Here is a 23,242-nt window from a genome sequence, read left to right as displayed (position 1 = left end):
GTTGAAGGCACACGTTTGAGTCTCATCAGCACAGCTCCTGATTGGCTCTTGTTAATTGTCTGTGTTGAGCTCCGCCCCCAGTCCCGTTACACACTCCCAGATGTCCTCACTCATTATCTTTTCTCTCCTTTCAGACTTCTGTCCCCTCACACTGAACATCAACACGGCACACAGAGACCTCCATCTGACTGAAGGGAACAGGAAGGTGACACGTGAGGGGACAAAGGCCAAATATCCTGATCATCCTAACAGATTTGACTGCTGGCCCCAAGTTCTGTGCAGAGAGGCTCTGACTGGGACTCGCTGTTACTGAGAGGTGGAGTGCACTGGAGAGAATCTGGGGATTGGAGTCACATATCAAGGACTGAGCAGGAAAGGAGACGGCATGGAGTGCAGCCTTGGAAACAACGACAAGTCCTGGAGTTTGTATTGCTCTTATTCCCAGTACTCGGTGTATCACAATAACAAGTGTACTATCCTCAGCACCCCCTACAGCCCCAGAATAGGTGTGTATCTGGACTGGCCTGCTGGCTCGCTGTCATTTTATAGCGTCTCACACACAATGACCCTCCTGCACAGGCTCAACACCTCCTTTACTAAGCCGCTCTATCCAGGGTTTGGGGTTGGTCCTGACTGTAGTGTGACAATCTGCCATCTGACACCAGGTGACAACTGATCCTCCACCGGTCACTTGATGTCCCCACAAGCGCAGGTCAAAATAAAATTCATATATAGCACATCTGGGACTGAATTTGGGGATGAGAATGCAGGCTGAGTGCGGCTGTCGGGGTCTCGACTATTACTTGATTTGATTTAATGTGTGCGAAGCCATTCAGGTGTGTGTGTCCTACAAATACCAGTCCGACCAGCAGGGGTCACTGTTGATTCACAGCTACGTGTCCTCCAGACTGCTTTGACCCTGAGTATTAATGAACGTCCCTGTTAAGGCAGAGAGGCATGGGGTCCTGTTAGAGCAGCACGACTGAAAGGCACTATATACAGCACGGGTTTTTTAAGTTGCTGAAACTTGTATTGTAGTCTGTTGTTCAGAGAGTGATCCATGCAGTGGAGCGCTGCTGTAGGTCAGCTCTACCATCTCAGCAGGACATTTACACCAGAAGATGCAGGACCAGAGCTCTCAGGATTATCAAAGACTCATCTCATCCCAGCAGTAGCCTGTTTCAACTGTGAAATCAGCATACTGGCCAGGACAGAGAGACTCAGAAGGAGTTAAATCAGAACATGCCATCTCCTCCATGACCCTCCACATACTTAAACTGGACTGAAGTTGTACTACGCCGTGTGCCCTTACCTTGTTTTGGAATTGGTCTGTCATTTAACTACGCAGCTGTCTAACTTTGGTTTGGCACAATAATCACTGCACTATTGCACCTTAACACTTAATTCTACTTTATTCACTTAATTTTACTTATTTATTGTGTTCTATTATACTGTTATCTTTCAGTCTAGGACTCAGTTGTTAATCTCACTGATATTCTTATAACTTTGCACAGTTTTGATAAGCGGACCAGGATGCATTTCACTGCGTGTTGTCCTGTATAACTATTCATGTAACAAATAAAGAATCTTGAATCTTGAATCTTGTGCCACCCCAGTGCCTCAGGAGACACAATCCCTCTTCTGTTCTCTTAATGTACTTTGGCCCCTTTCACCAGCAGCATCATGAATGGATTCAAGCACAATGGCGTGGTTTTGGTCGCGTGTGCACAGAGCTGTAATGCACATTCTAAACTCAGAGTGTGTCGAGTTGGACACAATCCATCTTAATACATGACTTGCCTACCCTGAAACAGCTTCAAGTGATGAAGGGAGACCTTTGGATTGGCGGTGGGTGAAGAGTAGAGAAGGAGCACATTCTGGGGCACAAAGTCACAACACTTCAACAACACTTTGGTCCAAGTTTGCAAACATAAAATGACGCAGTTCACTGATAATTAACCAAGAGGAGAAATAAATGTGTGCCTATATGGTAGGATTTTAGATGAAACTGCAATTATGTGGTACAAATGGCTTTCTAAGAGTCGGGGGGGCTTTGTTTCGTTGTCACTTTGGTCCTAATCGATGCGTTAGGGAAGTCTTCAGTTGTGTATGAGTGCTTCTCGTTGTTACACAGGAGGCCTATTCGTGTGAAGCCCCCTCGTCTCCTTTTGTTTCAATGAGTCGTGTCATCACTCACACATTTATTGGATTACCTGCAAAGGCAATGCATTGTGGGACACAGCGAGGCTACAGGTCATAAACCAACCCTGGACAGGATGCTAGCCCATTGCCAGACACATACACACACATTCACCAGGGGTCTATTTAAAGTCGCCAGTTAGATTAACCGGCACTAGTGATGTGCCGGTGGGCTTTTTACATTTTTTAACCCCACACCTGCTGCGGTACTGAAAATGAACAAACAGAAAGACAAAGATAAAAGTACTGACTCAAACCTGCTACAGTAGTCATGAATCTGAACACAATCTGAACATTAATTCAACGAGCATTTGCTAAAATATCAGAAATGATCCAACTGAGACTAATTTCACCTAAAACTTGTACCGTATTGGGTCTGCCTTTACCATGAAGTTGAAGAAACTGAAAGCAAAGGACAAATAAGGCCATGGGGCACTCCTGTTTAGTGTTTGTGTACACGCGAGGGGTTTAACTTAAATAAATGAAACAAGACGTTAGTTAGGTCTGCCTAAGATGAACGGTTTGCATTCGCTTTCATTCTAGGATTGACGCGGCACATGTGGGAGGTTTGGCAGCAAAGGTCAAAGTGAGTCCACTGCACTGTCCTGTCCTGTCAGTCGGCCAGCTTTGGACTGTCAGGGGGAAACACCTTCAGAGACACGAGGAGAACATGCAAACTCCACACAGGGAGGACCCGAGACGTCAACCGCGGCCTCCTTGTTGCAAGGCAGCAACACTACCACCGTGCCGCTGTGCCACCCATTTCAGACTATAGTTACAACGTTCATTTCTTTACATACTTTGGCATATCAATTAATTAAGTAAATATTTTAATAGGAGTCTCATCACTTAAAACACATTGCACTTGCTGACTAAACACCTGCTCAGCCAGGTAACTGATGAGGACACAGCCGGTGATCTCACAATGAGGGCTGCTCTGACCATCACAGACTTCCAAGTGGTGGTCTTCTGAACTTGAGCACAGTGACCTGCAAACCAAAATCCTCAAAAAACACCAATCGAGAACCATCTCAGGGATTCCCATGCCCCAGGTGTGACATTTTGAGATAAAAGCCCCGCCATAGTACACCTGATATCTGGGTGTGGTCTAGCAAGGGGACTTCATTGTCCCTAATGACTTTGTCACGGTTCCTGGTTCCTGATTCATTACTTTCATCACAAGGGTCCTGTTCTTCATTTACCTACAATCATCTCTAAGAAACTAGCGTGTACATTGTAGAAACACTGAAGGTAGACGTTAAATGAAACAATATGGAAAAAGTGATGGAAAACTCTGGCAAGTGGACCACAAAAGTTCACAAAAAGTAGTTGCTGCTACTTGTTCTGAATTTTCTTTCCATTAATGACAGAAACACACGACTTGGGAGAGGGACAACGCACCAGACACATTTGCTAAAGTGCATAGTAAAAGAAGAATCGCAATGGCATAGTTGTCTAATATTCTGAAATAATCCTTAGATTACAAAATTCTTAACTGCAACCAGGTTAAGAATTCACTTGGACAAATAGCTGAATTACTTGTGGAGAAATCTACGTCTTCTAACCGTGTTTGTCAGGGAGCAAAAGCCCAGTTTCTCCACACATAATAAGGGTTTTACGTGGCATTTTAGAAACTGGGTTTCTGTGAATAATGCAGGTCGGTAAAGCACATGTAAACACACTCAATGACATGACGATCAAGTGTGGACAGGCTGCTCCCTCTAGTGGCCGCTCTCTTTATTACATACAAACATGGGAAAGCTCAGGTGTGAAGGAGGAAAAAATACGGAGTGGTTGATAAAATAAATAAGAATAAATCATCGAAACAGTCACTTGACTATTCTATCTAAAATACACAAAAGTGTAACTGCAATAAGAGGGGGTTAAAGTGATCAGACCAGCAAATGTACAGTCAGGGCTGTTGAGTTAAATAAGACCACCTAATGCCAGGCACTAAACACTTGATGGTGCAAATTCAGAGACAGTTGGCAGACGCTGGTCATGTGACTGGCACGACTTTCAGAGCTCAGAGATCAGCTGACTCTTCTGTGGCCAGGCTGCTCCCTCTAGTGGCCGCTCTTCATATTACATATAAACAGGGGAAAGCTGAGGTGTGAAGTTTTAGGTGTGAGTGAGAAATATTATTAACATTCTTAATATTCAGTTCTTTTCAGAAAAGTGTTTGGTTAGGTTTTGTTGGAATCCATGTGGAAAAGAGCATTTATTTTAATGAAACTGTTTTAAAACGGTGGGTACGTATTCTCAAAGCCAAATGCTCTATAAATGTTTTATAGTGTGTAAAATAGAGTTGTAATGTTATTTCATTTACTTAATTAATTAAAAAAAACAGTAAGGGTGTCTGATAATTGTAAAGTCTGTTCACTTGGTAAGTTTTGATTTGTGAACACCTCTGGTGTTTGGTATCTTCTGATGATGTTATAACTTCTTGTTGATTATTCATTCCTTAATAAAAATCTAACACTGGTGGAACATGTGAACGCTCGGCCCTCAGATAAAAGGAATTTAAAAGGTGTGAAGTCTACCAATTTAAGGAGATACTTGAATTTGAATTTAGAACACGTAGGCACCGTGTTGTGGGGAATTATCAGCAGAGGCTCCAGGGGATGGCAGCGTGAAAGAGTTGGTGACACCGAGTATGAGTTCATATGGTCCTCAATTAGAAGGGGAAATGTGTCTACCTAACTTTCAGTTTTATTACTGGGCAGCAAACATACAAGCTATAAAAACCTGGACACAAATAGATGAACATACACAGGCTTGGTCTGCATTAGAAATAAAATCCTGCAGTACTTGTTTATATTCTTTGCTTTGCGCCCTAATAAATGCAAGTTATCGCCAATATACTAATAACCCAATTGTGCTTCACTCACTCAGAATATGGAACCAATGTAGAAAGCATTTTAAGATGGAGAAGATTTTATCCTGTGTCACCTCGGCATGAGAACCACCTTTTTCCAGCCTCTCAAACATACACAGTTTTTAATGTCTGGAAAACATTTGGGATTAAATCACTTAGAGATCTGTACATAGACAACGTCTTTACATACTATGAACAATTACATTCTAAATGTAACTTTCCAACAACACATTTCTTTCACTATCTTCAAATTAGGAACTTTGTTAAACAGAACCTGCCCAATTTTCCTTACCTCTCACCCACCTCTATTCTGGAAAAAATATTGATTGGTTTCAAGGACTTAGCATCTCTGCAATATATAAAACCATTTTACAGTCCCTCCCTTTCAAAGATCCAAGAGGACAGTGGGAAAAGGATCTGTGCGCTCATTATTCATACATTATTCAACAACATCAGCTTGTCTGTGCAGCAGGCAGCAATGGCACAGCCTCAAACCTCAGGCTTCCTGGCTCTACAGCATTCACCACAAAGGGGTCTCTGCATTTCTAGATGACTACGCTACAAAAGTAGGACACTTAGACAATGCTGTTGTCAAGGGCTGACAAGTCGAAAGGCATCCTGTAGGCCTCTGTAGCTGGGTATTCATTTTATGTGTTTATTGATTATGTGTTTATACTTGTTATTTTAATTGTTTATTTCACCTACAGCTATCACACCACTTAACTGATGATGGAATAAGAATGCAGAACTCTTACTCTGACTGCAATTTATTATGAATATTTAAAGATTACTTAGTGTGTGTTACATGAACAATAATTCACATGCAATCTCAGAAACTAAGCGCCATTCTTAAGAATGTGCTCCATAATAAAACCTCCAAGGCTAAGCAGCTTAACTTAACGTGTCTTACATTTAAGTCAAGACCTAACAATAAACAGGGCACTTATGAATATTTAGACCTGTGAACATGAGAGGCTGAGTTTTCAACATATTCTCACGTAAAGAAATGGTTATGCCTTTACAACATTAATACCTGGAATAAATAGTCAAATGGTATTTACAGTAATTAACAATTTATTAACTAGCAAAGTTAAAATTATGCACAGTAACAGAGTAATATAGTTATACATATATGGTGTATAGTGGCTATGAACTCAGACATACAATGTCCGACACAAAATTAAAGAGACTGTGCCTGTGACTCTTTTTATTTAACAAATTAAGAAAATGAACGATGATCACCTTCAAAATACTTTCCTTTTACATGTGATGCTGTCAACATTCAAAGCAATTCTGACAAATAAATGGGTTCATTTTGAGCACCGACTTGTGCCATTCAAAAACATGTGCACAAGACATTCACTCTTCATCGTAAGCCTCAGTCATTAATTGAAAAGACTCCATCATGGATTGCTTCAGTTTCATAAGAAACTTGATGTTACCTTGCCCTTCATACTTCCACTCCAACATTTTCTGAACGAAGGTAAGAAAACGTCTACATCTGAACATGCATCCACTTGTATTGAGTGAAGTGATTGAGTTGAGCCTTTTCTCACTGTGACAAGTTAGAACACGTTCTAGAACCATCTCTTTGTTTCTCCACTCCCACTCTTGGTTCCAAGGCTATAGGGTTAGTCTCATTTTTGTTTTTGACGAAGCTTGTGCGTTCTGGGAGATATACCTAGAATCTTCCAAACTGGTCATTGGGTCCCAGCCTCCTTATAGACTCCTGTACCAACCTATTAGTTAAGTTACTGGACCAGTTTGGATCACCAACTGAAAACAAAGCCTGTGATACAATTATATAAACGCTTGAAGATCAGTAGTTATCAGATGGAATGAGGCCTGCCTCTCTGACTCCTGTAAATGTGCAGCTGATGTAATAAACTTGACTTTTTAAAGGGGGTCCTATTAGTTTGTAGTTAAACAAACACAAACAGTTCTTATCCCCAAGAAAGGCCAAAGGCTACATTAAATATTGGCTTATCTTCTGAAAAAGAGTCGGCTTGCTTGAAAACTTCTTCCAGGGACAATTCCTTAATAGGCTTTAGTTTTCTAGTCCCTGTGGTGTTTTTTTTTTACTGAAGCTGGCAACAGTTGCTTTTCCTATCAGACAGATCTGGTGCTCTCACTTATTGATGTGTAGACAGGTAACTGCTGGTGCCACGCTTAAGATAGGCATCTGCACACAGATCATTTATGGAAGGTCAATTAATAAAAATAGTCTTCTGTCCACCACACTCGCTGCAATACACTACAACCCTGTTAGTGCAGTATTTTTGCTGTATATCGACAACTCCTCTGCCAGTTTCTGACACTGCTCATGTATGTCTGAATTGGTACATGCCAGTTCTTCACCTTTCTCCTTCCAGCTGTTGCAGCTGTCAGACATTCACTTTAATACTAGAATTCCTAAAGCCTACGAAAAAACTCGTAATCCTGGCCCACCTTAAATTCCTTCGCACCTCTCTGTCAGCGTCTTTTGATTTGTAAATTTGTCGATAAGCAAAAGCAGCAAGCAGACTGCTATCCCATCACCCCAAGCAACACAGAAACATCAAAAAGCTCTTGTTTATCTGAGAATGAGGTACCTGGAGCTGTATAGGCTAAATAATATATAATTATTTGGAACACATGCATTTCATGTGTGTTCCATGTCTACAAAGATCTATGGAAGTGTAGCATGACAGTAAATGCAAGAAATATTGAACACATACCTAAATGACAAACTTTTTCCATGTTTTAGTACTAATGACAAAATTTTAACATTTTGACAGTGCATAATGTGTGAAGACTGAAGTCCAAATATCAAATAAGCACTTTCACAAAAGGTACAAGTATAACAGAACAAGTGCGCTTTTATTCAAGACTATAACCGAAGAAAAAGAAATCGGGTTAGTGTACTTTGTTGCCATAACTGCTTTGGTAGTACAGCGGTAAGAACTGCTAACTCATAATCAACAGGTCGTGGGTTCGAGTCTGTCTGCTTTCCAGAATAAATGTTTTAAGCAGTGAGCTGCTCTTATTGTTACTTTTATACAATAAAAACATACATTTGATTTGTTAAGCACAGAGACTTACTAGCTGTGCACAAGTAGACCAGACAGTTGTCTTCAGTCCTGAGCTACACCTCTTCCAATCACCAAACAGGTGTCTGTTCACCACGCTGCCTTTTATTGTAGGTGTCCTCTGTCAGCTGCTAACCCCTGAGAGAATATGACAATCACCCACGTCAGGTGCTCTTAACAATATACCTTGACCCACTCAAACAGTATAAAATTTACATTATTATAATGCAATATTAATAAAAACACAGTAAAACCGATGGTAGCAAATGTAGATAATCTGTTGGAAAAGAGACTTGAAAAAGAGTTATTAAAAATACTTATACATAAATAAATGTGATGGAAGATGTCTTTTAAAGTCTGGATGCAGAGTTTCTTCAGATTGGTGTTTAGTCCACAGAGGTCCTTCCCAGTTTCTTTGGGCTGTTCTCCTGCTGGACTCTCCTTGCTTTGCTCTCTCCTGCACTGCGCTGCCTGCCTGATGTGCCCAGCATGCACCCAAACTTAAAGGCCTCACTTCACATCGAATTAACAAGGATTACAAGAATAATCAATAAGTGTTTGCCTTTCTCAGGCGGTTTGTCAATTTGGATCCTAATTACCCCAGGGTCTAATAAATTAACAATATGTTTCTACATTCTAAAAGAATGATCTAAAAGATATATAGTTAAAGTCAGTAAAGATACAGTCATTAAAAAAGTATATCCAGATTGTGTTTAGAATGGAATTAGAGAGTCCAGAGTTTCAAAGCTTCAGGAGACTCAGTTAAATATAAAAGTCTCTGGCTGCAGGTGTTCTAATGGCTGGCTGTTTCCTCAGGTGACCTCATTGCTGGCAGGTTAATCAGTGGCAGTTCACACAATTCACATTCTGAATTCTTTTTTGTTAGTCCATTTAACTATTTTATATATACATTGATTATAAGAGAGTGAAGTTGAGTGAGTTTTGAACATTAAAATCTTCCTATGGCTCATTTATATACCAATTTGGCTTGTCAGAGTGAAGATTGATATTTTCATTAAAGGGTTTGGCTAAAGTTTTACAGCTGTATGTTCTAACTGACCTGCGGTGGGTTGGCACCCTGCCCAGGATTGTTTCCTGCCTTGTGCCCTGTGTTGGCTGGGATTGGCTCCAGCAGACCCCCGTGACCCTGTGTTCGGATTCAGCGGGTTGGAAAATGGATGGATGGATGTTCTAACTGACACTAACTCTCTCTATTTATCCAGATTTGGGACAGGCATCATGTATAAATAGACAAACAAGGAGGCAAAGAGTATAATTATTAAATTGATATTTAAATGTATTTATGATGTGTATACTCTGTTTTGTAAATATCTGTGCCCATTTACAAACATCACCCTGAACTCCCACTTCTTTTAGTATAACCTCTCATGTGGCACCTTATCAAATGCTTTCCGAACTTTCAGATAAATAATATCATATGCTTCAGTTTGATTAAACCCTTTTGTTGCTTCCTTATAGAATTCCAACATATTGGTTAAACATGAACTCTCTCTTCTGAACCCATGCTGACTGTTCAGTGAAACTCCAGTGTTGCTCAGTCTTTCCCTTAATACTAGAATTACCAAAGCCTAAGTAAAAACTCGTAATCCTAGCCCACCTTAAATCCCTTCGCACCAGCCATCAGCATCTTTTGTGTTGTAAATGTGTCAATCAGCACAAGCAGCAAGCAGCCTGCTATACCATCCCCCCACTGCCGCAGAAATAATAATAATAATAATACATTTTATTTATATAGCGCCTTTCCCATGCTTAAGGCGCTTTACAGAGTTTAAGAAAGAATGGCAGGGTAAACAGTATATAGCATTTTACTAAACCAGAAAAATAAATAAAGAAGAGTAAGACAGTAAATTCAGAGAAAAGCCTAACAGACAACATAACTGATGGTCTCGCACACAAACACAGGTTACATGAGCATCTTGACATGGAGGTAAACTGAGAGAAGGGTAATAAAGTCAAGTCGAGCTAAAAGCCTTCCTGAACAGATGAGTTTTGAGTTGTTTTTTACTCATGGAGTCAGTTGACCTGATTAATTTCGGTAGGTCATTTCAGAGTCTCGGCGCTATACAGCTGAAGGCCCTGCTGTCACCCATGGAGTGTAGATTAGTATTGGGTACAACAAGATTGCCAGAATCAGAGGACCTTAGTGGGCGGACAGGCACATAGTGATGGAGAAGGTCACTGATGTAGTTTGGTGCGAGGTTATTTAAGGCTTTGTAGGTTATTAGTAGGATTTTATATTCGATTCTGTAAGACACTGGGAGCCAGTGAAGATGGAGCAGGATGGTGTGATGTGCTCACTGCTGCTGGTCCGTGTAAGGACTCTTGCAGCCGAGTTTTGAATAAGCTGGAGCTGTGATACAAGATTAGAAGGGGCACCTGCCAGTAGGGAATTACAATAATCAATGCGAGATGTGATAAAAGCAGGGACAAGTTTCTCAGCATTAGAGAAGGAGAGGAAGGAGCAAACACGTGATATGTTACGGATGTGAAAATAAGAAAGTTTCTTAATGTGATTTATGTGGGCAGAATAAGAGAGGGAGGAATCAAAAATGACACCAAAATTCTTCTCAGTAGAGGCAGATCTGATGAGATCACCGCCAAGATGGACTGGGAAGGAGCTCATTTCATTAAGTTGCACTTTAGTCCCAATTAGCAGGAGGTCAGTTTTGTTGCAGTTTAATTTTAAAGAGTTCTGCTCCATCCAGGTATTAGTTTCACTAAGGCAGGTTGTGAGCTGAGAAAGCTCTGATGAAGTTCCACTTTTAACATAGAAATGATAACCTAATCCAAAGCTACGAAAAATATGCCCAAGGGGAAGCATATAAATACAGTAGAGAAGAGGGCCGAGGACAGAGCCCTGATGGACTCCTTGTGTGACTGGCGCTGAGCTGGATCTGCTGTTGCCAAGACTAACAAACTCTTGCCAATCAGTCAGATAGGACTTGAACCTCTGGAGGGCAGTCCCAGAGATACCCAGCATGTTCTCCATTCTGGACAGTAGAATGTCATGTCTGACCGGAGTGTCAAATGCTGCACTGAGGTCTAACAGAATTAATATGCTGGTTTGTCCAGAGTCTGCTGCCATAAGCAAATCATTGGTTACCCGTAGCAGAGCAGTTTTACAGCTGTGCTGTGCCCTGATAACAGACTTAAAGGGTCCATCAAATTATTAGAATTAAGTAGTTGGTGAGTTGGGAAGCTACAACACGCTCAAGAACTTTTGACAGAAAAGGTAAGTGGGAAATAAGCCGAAAATTGTTAAGATTGTCAGCATCAAGGCCAGACTTTTTTAACATTGGGGTTATAGAATTGATTTTAAAAGTGAGCGGCACAGAGCCAGTGTCAAGGGATGAGTTTATTATTGTTGTAATAAGCGGGATTATGGCATGAAGGCAGGATTTAAGTAGTGTGGTGGGGATGGGGTCCAGTAACACAAGTCGTCGGCCTCATCTTACAAAGCAGGTTATTAACAGACGCAGATGTGACTGGTGAGAACTTAGAGAAGGAGCTGGATGGAGTGGGAAAACAGGGAGAGATATAAACAGATGATGTATTTATGTTAGCTGAATTATTTAGATCTTTAATTTTGTTACAGAAAAAGTGGAGGAATTCCTGACAGACTTCAGTAGAAGAGGTAGTTGGGCCAGATGCGGGTTCGAGTAGTTTATTAACTACAGAGAACAAAACCCTTGGGTTATCATGGCCATTTTCTATTATTCTGCCATAATGGGTGTTCTTGGCAGCAGTTAGTGCTTCTCTGTAAGCTCTTTGGTGGTCAGAGAAAGCCTGGATGTGCACGGTGAGGCCAGAATTACATGACATTCTCTCAAGGCGTCGGCCAGCTGCTTTCATAGATCGTAGTTCTGAGTTATACCAAGGAGCTGAGCGTTTAAAGGAAACCTCCTTATGTTTTAAAGGAGCTGTTTTTTCTAATGATGAATGAAGGGCTGAGTTATAGTGGTCAACAAGACTATCTAGTGTTGATGAAATAGGTGAAGACAGTAAAAGATCAGAAATGGATCCAGAAAGGAAAGAGGGACAGATATTTTTAAGGTTTCTGTAAGAAATTTGTCATTTACAGGTAAGAGGAGGGAGAGGTAATGAAACAGTGAACAATAGTGCTTTATGGTCAGAGAGTCCCAAATCACTGCTGTAAATGTTGGCAACAGATAGTCCAGAAGTGCAGATCAGGTCCAGTATATCAGTGCTCCGCAACCGGTGTGCCACGGCACACTTGTGTGCCTTGAGCCGATAAAGGTGTGACGCGGTCAAATAAGACAATTTTCTAACTAAATAATATTTCAACGGTCCTCCTTAGAAATACAATAACGAGAATACGTGCAATGAAATATTCGCGTAAATAGCCTTTTAAAGGTTTCATAATTTTATGTGTCATTTCTCTGAAATAACAAATCCCATCGCCTGGCGCTTGTCGCCTACGACAGACAACTCCACAGTATGCTTTGATAGGCAGAGCGCTCCGTGCCCTCACCTAGATTCAATTCAAGCCGACGTATTAGTCGTGCTACGTCGCATTCACTCGTCTTGCGACAGTAGTTATCATTCATTACTATTAGTTGTGTTGCTGAATTGTGTATGGTTAACGTTCTTCGTGTGATTCATATTTAGTTTTATACCCCTTTAAATATGGATAAATTTTTACGTGGAAAAGATTCGTCTTCACGTACAGATGATGAAGAACCCAGCACAAGTGTTGCAAAAAAAAAACAAAGAAGATTGTGAAAAGGAAGTACAACGAAGACTACATTCGATATGGATTCTCGTGGTGTGGTGACGAAACGGCTCCAAAGCCACAATGCATCATTTGCGGCGATCAGCTATCAAACGAGGCAAAGGCACCCAGTAAACTAAATTGCCATCTAAATTCAAACCATCGCAGTTACGCCAAAAAAGACAAACAACTCTTGTGTTAATTAAAAATGATAAGCGGTCATGCTTAAAAGATCTTGACCAAGAACTTCGGGTTGCGCTGTCAAATATTGAGCTGAATATAAAACTTTTGTGTTCATTGAAACAAGCGCAGGTATCACATTAATCAGTCATTATGTTATAATAATTATTAAGATTGCATCAAAGTAAATATAGTATATTTTTTATGTATGTATGCTTATAATAAATGTATACTTATAATAAAAAATGAAAATTTATTGTAAAATTTGTGTATTAAATTAATATCTATATATCAGTGGCGTAGTTGGAGATCATGTTGCCTGGAGCGGTGAAAAATTTGACGCCCCAAAGCTGAAAGAAATTTTTTTTTGTGCCTCCTCAAGGAACAAAAAAAAAATGGAAACTACCGTAGTTTGGACGCCCCTAAATAGCTGGCGCTCGGAGTGGACCACCCCAAAGCTACGCCACTGCTATTTATTTTGGCTTTTGATGTGCCGCGGAATTCTAGGAAGAACTTTGGTGTGTCGTAGGTGAGAAAAGGTTGCGGAGCACTGCAGTATATGACCACCAGAGTGGGTGGGAAAATCAATGTGTTGTGTCAAGTCAAAACAGTCCAGTAAGGATAGGAATTCATTTCTCAGTTTAGATGTAGTAATGTCAATATGGATGTTGAAATCACCAAGAAGAATGACTCTCTGGGAAAAAGGAACTTAAGTGGGTTAATAGTTCAGTCAGATCAGATAAGAAGGATGTGTTGTATTTTGAAGGACGATAAAGAACAATGAGTGAGACAGGACCTGATTCCGTTATTAGTTTAAAAGCCAGACACTCGAAAGACAATGGACAATCAATTGGGATTCTTTTGATGTTTAACTCCACTCTAACAATTACTGCGACTCCACCACCTTGTCTTGAGCTACAAGGCTCTATGAGGAAAGTGTAACCAGGTGGTGTTACCTCCGTGAGAGACATAAATTAATTTAATTTTTGCCAAGTCTCAGTTAAACACAGTATATCAAGTTTAGTGTCAATGATGAGTTCTGACAACACCAATGCTTTGCCATTAAGAGATCTCGAATTAAACAGTGCAATATTAGTTAATGAGGCTTCTTTTTGCACAGAGCCATTTATTTTCACATACTGTAAATTTGGCACACTGACACTTCTATTTCCAGGGCCATGAGAAGGACGGTGTATTCTTGAGCAGATGCTGCCTGTGATCTTTTCAATTTCAACCTGGCGATGGCGGTGACCTGACCCACAATGTACATATTTCGGGCGCTGCAAAATACCGGTATCTTTTAGGATATTCCAGTCAGATTATTTGCTCTGGACAAACTGTTTAATATGAAGGAGTTTGTCACAAGAGTATTTTAGCATGATACTGAGCAATACTTATCTGATAGCAGTGGAGAAGCAGCACAGCGGAGCCGGTGAGACTGGTGGGGTACGGTGGAGCAGATGAGCGGTGATAGCAAAGCAGCAGAAAGCATAGCAGGAGGAGGTAGCAGGATTTGGAGGTTCCAACATACAGCCATAAACAGTAACGTTGGATATTACAAGTGTGATCACCGCAGAGCCACAAGCCAGGTGGGTATGAACATCAGATCAATTCTCAGTCATAAAGCACAATAAGATGAATCGGGAGCAGACCAGCATAGCAACTATAATCAAGGAGAACGATCATCCCAGGCTCCTAGAACGCCAAGGTACAAAGAAATGTTCACAGGTCTCGTCCCATGAACCACAGATTCAGTTGTCCTCAGTCAAACTAAAGTCCATAAAATCTGTAAAAATTAAACTAAATCCATACAATTTGAGTCAGCTGCATCCACGAACTATATGTACAATAAAGAAAACAAAACAAGCGTAAGAAAGTGTAGGATTAAGGCAAATTTTGCGAAAAGTGTTGTTAACAGGGTGGAGCGGCAACAGCATGCGTGCGCCAGCGTCTCCTACCTAGCAACTCCAAAGCTCTCTCAGCTCAAGTCTGTTTACCTGCGTGTGAGTTGCAGGGAGTTTTACAGGATAAATACTGTATCGTTATTTGGAATACATGCATTTCATGTGTGTTCCATGTCTACATCAATCTATGTAAACACATCGTTAAAACAGAAACTTTTTCATGTTTTCGTAATAAATGACAAAATGTAGACATGAAGTATATGAGATGTGAAGCCTGAAGTCCAAACATCAAAAGGTACAAGTATAACAGAAAAACTGTGCTTTTATTCAAGAATATACTGTAACTGCAGAAAAAGAACTCGAGTTAAGGTGCAACACTGACACACCCTTAATTTGACTGCTTTTGTGGCACAGCAGTAAGAACTGATGACTGGTAATCAAAAGGTTGCTGGTTTGATCCTGAATGCCTCCATTTTGAGTAGTGAGCTGCTCTTATTGTTACTATTATAGAATAAAAAAACATACATTTGATTTGAGTCTGTAACAGACAGTGTTTTTTTTTCTCTTATTTAGTTTTATTCTCCCAGTCGCGTTCACGCTCACCCCAATCTGACACTGCTGTTTTCAAATAAAGACATGCTATAACAGAGGTGAACTCAGATGGTGATGTGGGTTCTACATTGGAGAAAAAGAACAGTTTTTACTTTCTGGAAAATATCCGGGATTAAATCACATAGAGATCTGTACAAAGATAACATCTTTGAATCCTATGAACAATTACAGGCCAAATTTAACTTTCCAGCAACACATTTTTTTCACTACCTTCAAATTAGAAACTTTGTTAAACGGAACCTGCCCAATTTTCCTCATCTCCCACCTACCTCTATACTAGAAAAAATATTGCTCAGTTTTGAGGAATCAGACAGCATTTCTGTAATATATAAAACCATTTTACAGTCCCTCCCTTTCAAAGATCCAAGAGTATGGTGGGAAAAGGATCTCTCACTCAACATCTCAGAAAAGGAGTGGAAAGTAAAATGCAGAGAATTCACTCGAGCTCCATATGCACAAAGCATACAATTATCTATCCATCCATCCAGTTTCCAACCCGCTGAAACCGAACACAGGGTCACGGGGGTCTGCTGGAGCCAATCCCAGCCAACACAGGGCACAAGGCAGGAACCAATCCTGGGCAGGGTGCCAACCCACCGCAGGACACACACAAACACACCGCATACAATTATTCAACTCCAAATTATATATTGAGCTCATCTGTCTCGCTTAAAACTGTCCAAAATGTTTCCAGTCCAAGATCCAACCTGCGAACGTTGCAATCGAGTTCCAGCCTCACTGGGTCAGATGTGTTGGGCATGCACCAAATTAACATCATTCTGGACTAAAATCTTTACATGCCTTTCAGACAGCCTTGGGGGTCACACTCCCTCCTAATCCACTAACAGCTGTGTTTGGTGGGCTCACAGAGGAGCTTAAAGTGGAGAAGGACAAACAAACTGTGATGGCCTTTACTACACTATTGGCACGCAGACTTATCTTGCTCAGTTAGAAGAATCCTAACTCTCCAATTCTAAGTCAGTGGGTAACTGCTGTTCTATACTATTTGAAATCTATAGGATCTGTGAAGAACTTTTTCTCATCAGGATCTCATCAATAACATTTTAGAATAAGCTCTTAAAGCACTGAGGAAGCAGATTCTCTCCCATCTTTTACTCCATTTATCTTTATTAATTTATTAATTTATGTATTCACTTGTCTTTACTAGCATAAAGTTTTACTCTGTAGGCCTAGCTCTCTTTCTCAGGTGTGGGGGTTGATTTGTTTCAAACCTTTTTCTTTTTCTTTTTTTCTTTTTTTAAAACTTGAGTTATGTGTATGGAGTGTTATTAGATTTTTAAAAATTCAATAAAATTAAAAAAAAGAAAGAGTACAGAATCAGTAATTCTAGTGTTAATAATTCCTTCCATTAATTTTCCTGTGATACATGTTAACCTCACTGTCCTCTAGTTGCTTCAATCTGCCTGGTCGCCCTCTTTATATAACAGGATAATATTTGCCATTTTCCAGTCCTCGTGATTTTCCCAGTGTGCAGTAACTTCCTAAAAATATGCATCAAGGCTTTATATTTGTACTTGCTAGCCTACTTAAGAACTCGAGTTTTTGCTGGCCCCATGACACTTGTGCAACTGAGAAAAAGATATTTTTCATTTGATAGCCATCCTTTTAAAAATGAACAGCCTTGACTGGGCACATTTTATAGGTATATGCACAGTCAGAGCAAAGTCAATGGCTGGGAACAAGAAGGGGGTGTAGTTCTCATCGGTGACTCAGGTGCCCTGCAAAATTTACAGAGAAGCCCTTACAAATAAACCTGCCAACAAGGACTTCATTGATCATTGCTCATTGATTCAGTGGAAACTGTCAGCTTTATTAAAGCATTGTCTCTGAATTCAAAGATTTTTTTCTGTCTTACCAACCACGAGACACTTCTCCTGCATACTGAAGTGCAGTGGCTCTCGTACAACAAGGCTTTAACAAAGCTATTTAAACTGAGAATAAAAGTTCAAAATGTGCTCAATGAGAGCCTGCTTCACTTGTCTTCATGTCTCCAGCTGCTGGATTGACTCCAGAAACCTGCTTATCTGGCAGACATTTTTTTATCTTTGAAAGAACTAAATTTAAGTCGTTATTTGTGGTGTGCGCGTCTGTGTTCAACACACTGAACAAGGTGGATGTAATGACTAAAAACAACTAAAACAGACTTCTGACCAAACTGCATGAATGTAAATACACTTCAGTGTTGTCAAACATTACACAGAAACGAATGATTATATGCTGCCTGATCACATGAATGAGCATCTCAAACAGCCCATTTTGCGGTGGCACCGTACCTTCCAGTCATTAAAAACCAGGATTCACCGTCCACTTGAGCTGTCATCAGGTGGAGGACTAAGCCTACAATTTAAGAGAAAATCAGTCATGGATTTCTGGGTGATGGAGGAGTACTGGAAGCAATCCAAGAGTGGAATTATTTTCAGTTACTCCAAAGTTCGATCATCTTTGGGCTGAAAAATGAAATTAAAAATGAAATTTTAAACCAACTATTTGAAACCACAAATGTTATTATTAATAGTGAAATAATTCATTGTTCATTACAAGGTTATAGTTTAAGAATGCAGTAACATAAAGGGTCACTGCTTGAAATGGAGTGTGAGACCAACAACGTTTGGGACCTGCTGCTTTACTGGGACTGGCTACAGCAAGCTGGTAGAAAATGGGGCAAAGGCCTGAAGTTAAACGTAAATCCCAAGTAATGGCTCCTCTCTTATTGGCCGTGTACTTAAAAAGGGAGTTGTGAGGGTCCAAGTATTACCTGAATTTTGGAGCCAAAATTTTGAAAGTAAATTGTTGTTTTGATGAGTTGAAAATAGTAGTTTTGTCTTCAATTGTTCTTTAAAGTGGGTGGCACGGTGGCGCAGTGGTAGCGCTGCTGCCTCACAGTTAGGAGACCTGGGTTCACTTCCCGGGTCCTCCCTGCGTGGAGTTTGCATGTTCTCCCCGTGTCTGTGTGGGTTTCCTCCCACAGTCCAAAGACATGCAGGTTAGGTGTACTGGCGATCTTAAATTGTCCTTGGTGTGTGTGTGCCCTGTGGTGGGCTGGCACCCTGCCAGGGTTTGCTTCCTGCATTGTGCACTGTGTTGGCTGGGATTGGCTCCAGCAGACCCCTGTAGTTAGGATATATGGAAGGATGGATGTTCTTTAAAGTATAAACTTCCCAAACCCGTTGTACCACTCACAGAATGTGCCCTGCCACACTCCATTAAGTGAACTGGTGTGTCTTTACTGGAAAGGGAGGGCATCTGAAGCCACAGCAAAACTTCTTTACTTGGTTATTTATTTTAGTTTCAGTTTTAGAGTTGCTGTTGCGATATTAAGCCAGGCATTAGTCTGTAATAATCTGATCCCACAGTTATTGAGCACAAAGTGTTTTAAATACATTTAGAAATTCTGTCATGTATCTGTTATTTCAACTTAGGTGGGACAGTTTAATGGAATGTAAATCTGAGCAGTAAGAATGAAACCAAAAGATAAGCAGAAGAAAAAGCACAGATACTGTGACACAGGGGCATCACTTATTGGTAATAAAAATAATAAAAATATCCAAAATAAACAATACAAATTGTGTTATTAATTAAAAAATACACTGCAAAAAGTTATTATGTCTTTATACAATAATGATAAAAATTATCAATAATAACAATAACAATCATATATATATATAAATGTAAAGATAAACTGTAGTTGGTGTCAGGGGGAAATCAAATCTTCATTTTGGTCTTGATCTTTATCCCGGGTCCACTTCCATACTCATTTAATTAAAAGGTTCTTCAGACTTCAGCAATATGTAAGTGAATTTAGCAATGTTTTTAGATGTATTTAAAGCTTTATAGTCTATGAATATCCAAAAGCACAAATGGTAATATAGCTGATGAAATATTAATCTAATTTGAATAGATCCAAATATGGTGTATTAGATCATCCTGTATAACAGAGAGATACCTGAAGGTTTGGGATCAGCTAAAGGGACTGCGTACTTCACTGAGGTCAACTACTACAGCAGTCAGACAAAAGGCAGTAGAACTGAAACACTTAATAGACAAAAACACTGTTCTGATTGGACAGCAGGCCAATGAAGTGTCAGAGAACCAAAATTGAAATCGGTGAGAAGGATGAGAAGTGATCAGGAGAAGGAATAGTCACTTTGAGTTACAAGGGAGATAGGATGGACACTATCGACACCGAGGGAAAAAAGCAGAAACATCTCCATCTGACGCTGGGACAAGGTTAGTGAGGTGGCCACCTACACGCCTTTTTTCTTTCTTTCTTCAGACTGTCCATAGGCTTCGGATTGACGATTTCAGAGGGTGAGATCTATGACCTTTTTAGTATACTTTTGGGATAGCGCTGTCATCCATCTTTCCTCGATCCTTCTCAATCTGATTGCCCTCGTCGGATGGTTCTCCTTCCTTCATGGACAATAAGCCTTTGGACTGTAAAAATAGATCTATCTGTCTGTAGAGTTTTGTTTATCTTTGTGTATAAATGTGTGCCTCACCTGAACAGTGACGTCTTCTGTTTCTTTAAGTCACCTTCAGAGTTTTGTGTATATTTATGTATATATGTGTGGGGTTTGTTGGGATTGGCCACCCTTTCTAACAAAATGTGGGAATTTGGTGTGTTTAAGGGAGTGTCTGTGTTATGGGTGAGCATTTGCTTGAGAGACAGTTTTGTGTTTGCTGTTGTAGTGAGTAAAAGTGTCTAATTGTTTAGTTAAAATATATCTATGTTTGTAAAATGTTCTCTTGTGTTGTTCCACTAATGTTTCCTTTTGTTTTCTGTCTTTGCTTGATAACAAGCTTTGAGGGGAGAAGTGGCAGAACAGCCAGGTCCAATGTGTTAATAATCAATATTCTAAATGTAGCATTGCCCTCTTTGAGTCTTAGGCTAATCATTACAGTTTCATCAAAAGGTCAATTCTCACAGTTTCTTTTATTTCATATTTTATTAACAGTGAATCACATTCAAAAATCACAGCAATCACAAAATGTAATGACATGTATGAGCAGCAGTGGAGCCAGCAGGGGGCGATCAGTCCAAGTCCTACACTAATGGGGGTCAACAAACCTGACAAAAATAAAAATGAAAACGACTAATATAAAGTATCATCTAAATAATGTAAATACGACAGGACACTGTTTTGCTGTTGCTGCCATATAAACTCTTAATGTCATCACCAGGCTTGTCCCCCTCACTCACCGTGATGTCCCTTCATTGATGGATTAAAAGCCAGAAGTCCACATGACCATCATCATCAAGCCCTTCCATGAGAACCCTAAATACAAAGATGACTGATCATTTATGTTAGGTAGAATGCCCAGAGGGGCTGGGTGGTCTCGTGGTGAGGCGGCCTTCTGCTGTTATGCACCTAAAATCTGGAATAGCCTGCCAGTAGGAATTCGCCAGGCTAATACAGTGGAGCACTTTAAAAAACTACTGAAAGCACATTACTGTAACATGGCCTTCTCATAACTTCACTGTAATTTAAATCCTAATACTCTCTATATCCAATTCATTATAATAACTATTCATGGTGGCTCTAAAATCTGTACTAACCCCTACTCTCTCTTCTGTTTCCTTTTCTGGTGTCCTTTTGGTGATGGCTTGCGCCACCACCATCTACCCAAAGCACCATGGTGTTCCAACAATGATGGATGGATTAAAAGCCAGAAGTCTGTATAACCATCAGCATCAAGTGACTCCGTGAAAACCCTAACTACCAAGAGGACTATTTCATTTATGTTAGGTAGAATGCCCAGAGGGGACTGGGTGGTCTCGTGGCCTGGAACCCCTACAGACTTTATTTTGTTTTTTCTGTCCACCCTGGCCATCGGACCTTACTCTTTTTCTATGTTAACTAATGTTGTCTTATTTTAATTTTGTATTTTGTCTTTTATTTTTCTTTTCTTCATTATGTAAAGCACTTTGAGCTACTTTTTGTATGAAAATGTGCTATATAAATAAATGTTGTTGTCTGGAACCCCTGCAGGTTTTGTTTTTTGCTGGAGTTTTTTTTTTTTTTCTGTCCTCCCTGGCCTTCGGATCTTACTTTTATTCTATGTTAATTAGTGTTCTCTTATTTGAATTCTTTTTTTGTCTTTTTTTTCTCTACATTAGCTACATTATTTGTATGAAAATGTGCAATATAAATAAATATTGTTGTTGTTGTTATGGCTAAGCACACGTCAGGCGCACTGAAGCCCACAGAACAGTAAGAAGGAGCTCTCATGATTCAGCTTTGGTTCTGCTCACAGGTTTATTTGGTCCAAGCCCACGGACAACTCCAGCTAGTCAACATGGAAAAAGAAGAGCAAAATGACAAGAGAAACAGATCATCTGATGAAGAAAGTAACAACACAAATAACACAGAAGAGAGTGTGATGGGTGAGGATGAAAACTAAAATGATGAGAGAGACAGAGATGAACAAGCAGCTGGTGATTACAACGAGTGTCAGTGGCTCTTGGCGGGTGTTAATATGGTATCAGGGTATGTGAGGGGGCCGCTGACAAGCTTGTGCCCCCAGTTCATAAGCCCAGCATCAGCATTAATTAGCAGTGTATATACTGTATAATGTGTTAGTAATCCCACTTTATAGTATCAGGTGGCTGAAGTCGTCTTCACAGACAGCAGATGTCTACTCGAGTGACGTGAAGATTCCTGCTCTGCTGTTACTGATATGGGGATCTGTGGCCACCTGGACTTCAAACTTCTTACACATCACAGTTTTCAAAGAAGCTCCTGTGCCCAGCAGGGGGCATTTGTTGTCTGGGTTTGTGTTCTTTTTGAGAAATGGCGGACATATGAGAGCACAGTCTACAGTTCTGGAGTTAAACTGATTCTTTATGCACATTTTGTTATTCCTTCTGGATGTTGCGCTGTACTGCAGATGGTCACTTTGGATTCCCACCTGAAGCCCTCCTTTGTGTATTTGGGGTATTTAGGGTGAAGCTGTGCAGCACTTTGTTCGAACCCTGATGTTTTTAAATGAGCTCTAGAAATAAAATTGACTCAACTTGACTTGTCTTCCTCTCCTCCTCCTCGTCTGTTCTCATCCCCCTCTTGTCACTGACTGTCCTTCACTTTCTAACTCTCTCCTCCTTGCCCCCCTTGTTCATCTCTCTGTTTTCTTCTCTCCCACTCTTCTCCCCGTTGCTCTTTTTCTTATCCAACTGTTTTATAGAAGCCCACCCTCAGGCTGGGGTCCCCTGCTCTGTCCTTCTTGTTTCCTTTAGACCCTCATCCCACTCCCACTCTTATTTTATTTTCCAGTTTCTTTTTAAATTCTCAGTTCAGTTTATTCCCCTTTGTTTGTCCATCCATTTTCTAAGCCCCCTCAGTCCAGTTCAGGTGGTGGTCCCTCAGTGGCCATCTGTCCACATAAAGTCAGGACCCCACCCTGGACGGCGCCAGTCCATCCCATCTCCACACTCCTCCATGTTCTCCTCGTCTTTTCTTTTCTTTCTTTTAAACGGCTCACTTGTTCAGGCCGCTGCTCATTACGAGGACACGACTGGAGGGGACGGTGAAGTGGAGACGACGGAATGAAAAAAAAATGAAAATCAAAACTGAGCCTCGTGGGAGTTAAAGTGTCACCAAAGTAGAATCAGCAGGTGGCAGACAGGACT

At 40.5% G+C, this 23,242-nt stretch overlaps 2 protein-coding genes across 2 annotated transcripts in view; one reads left to right on the top strand and one right to left on the bottom strand.

The window, feature by feature from the left end:
• Positions 1-23,242, top strand: part of LOC114643526 (NACHT, LRR and PYD domains-containing protein 3-like) — a 2,412,635-nt gene that overhangs the window by 497,029 nt on the left and 1,892,364 nt on the right. The window lies entirely within an intron of this gene.
• The window catches only part of LOC114643530 (protein NLRC5-like), a 1,801,805-nt gene that overhangs the window by 1,634,562 nt on the left and 144,001 nt on the right, over positions 1-23,242 (bottom strand). The window lies entirely within an intron of this gene.

Source organism: Erpetoichthys calabaricus, chromosome 4 (assembly GCF_900747795.2).
Source record: "Erpetoichthys calabaricus chromosome 4, fErpCal1.3, whole genome shotgun sequence".
Classification (NCBI taxonomy): Eukaryota; Metazoa; Chordata; class Cladistia; order Polypteriformes; family Polypteridae; genus Erpetoichthys; species Erpetoichthys calabaricus.
This window is presented reverse-complemented; position numbering and strand designations above follow the sequence as displayed.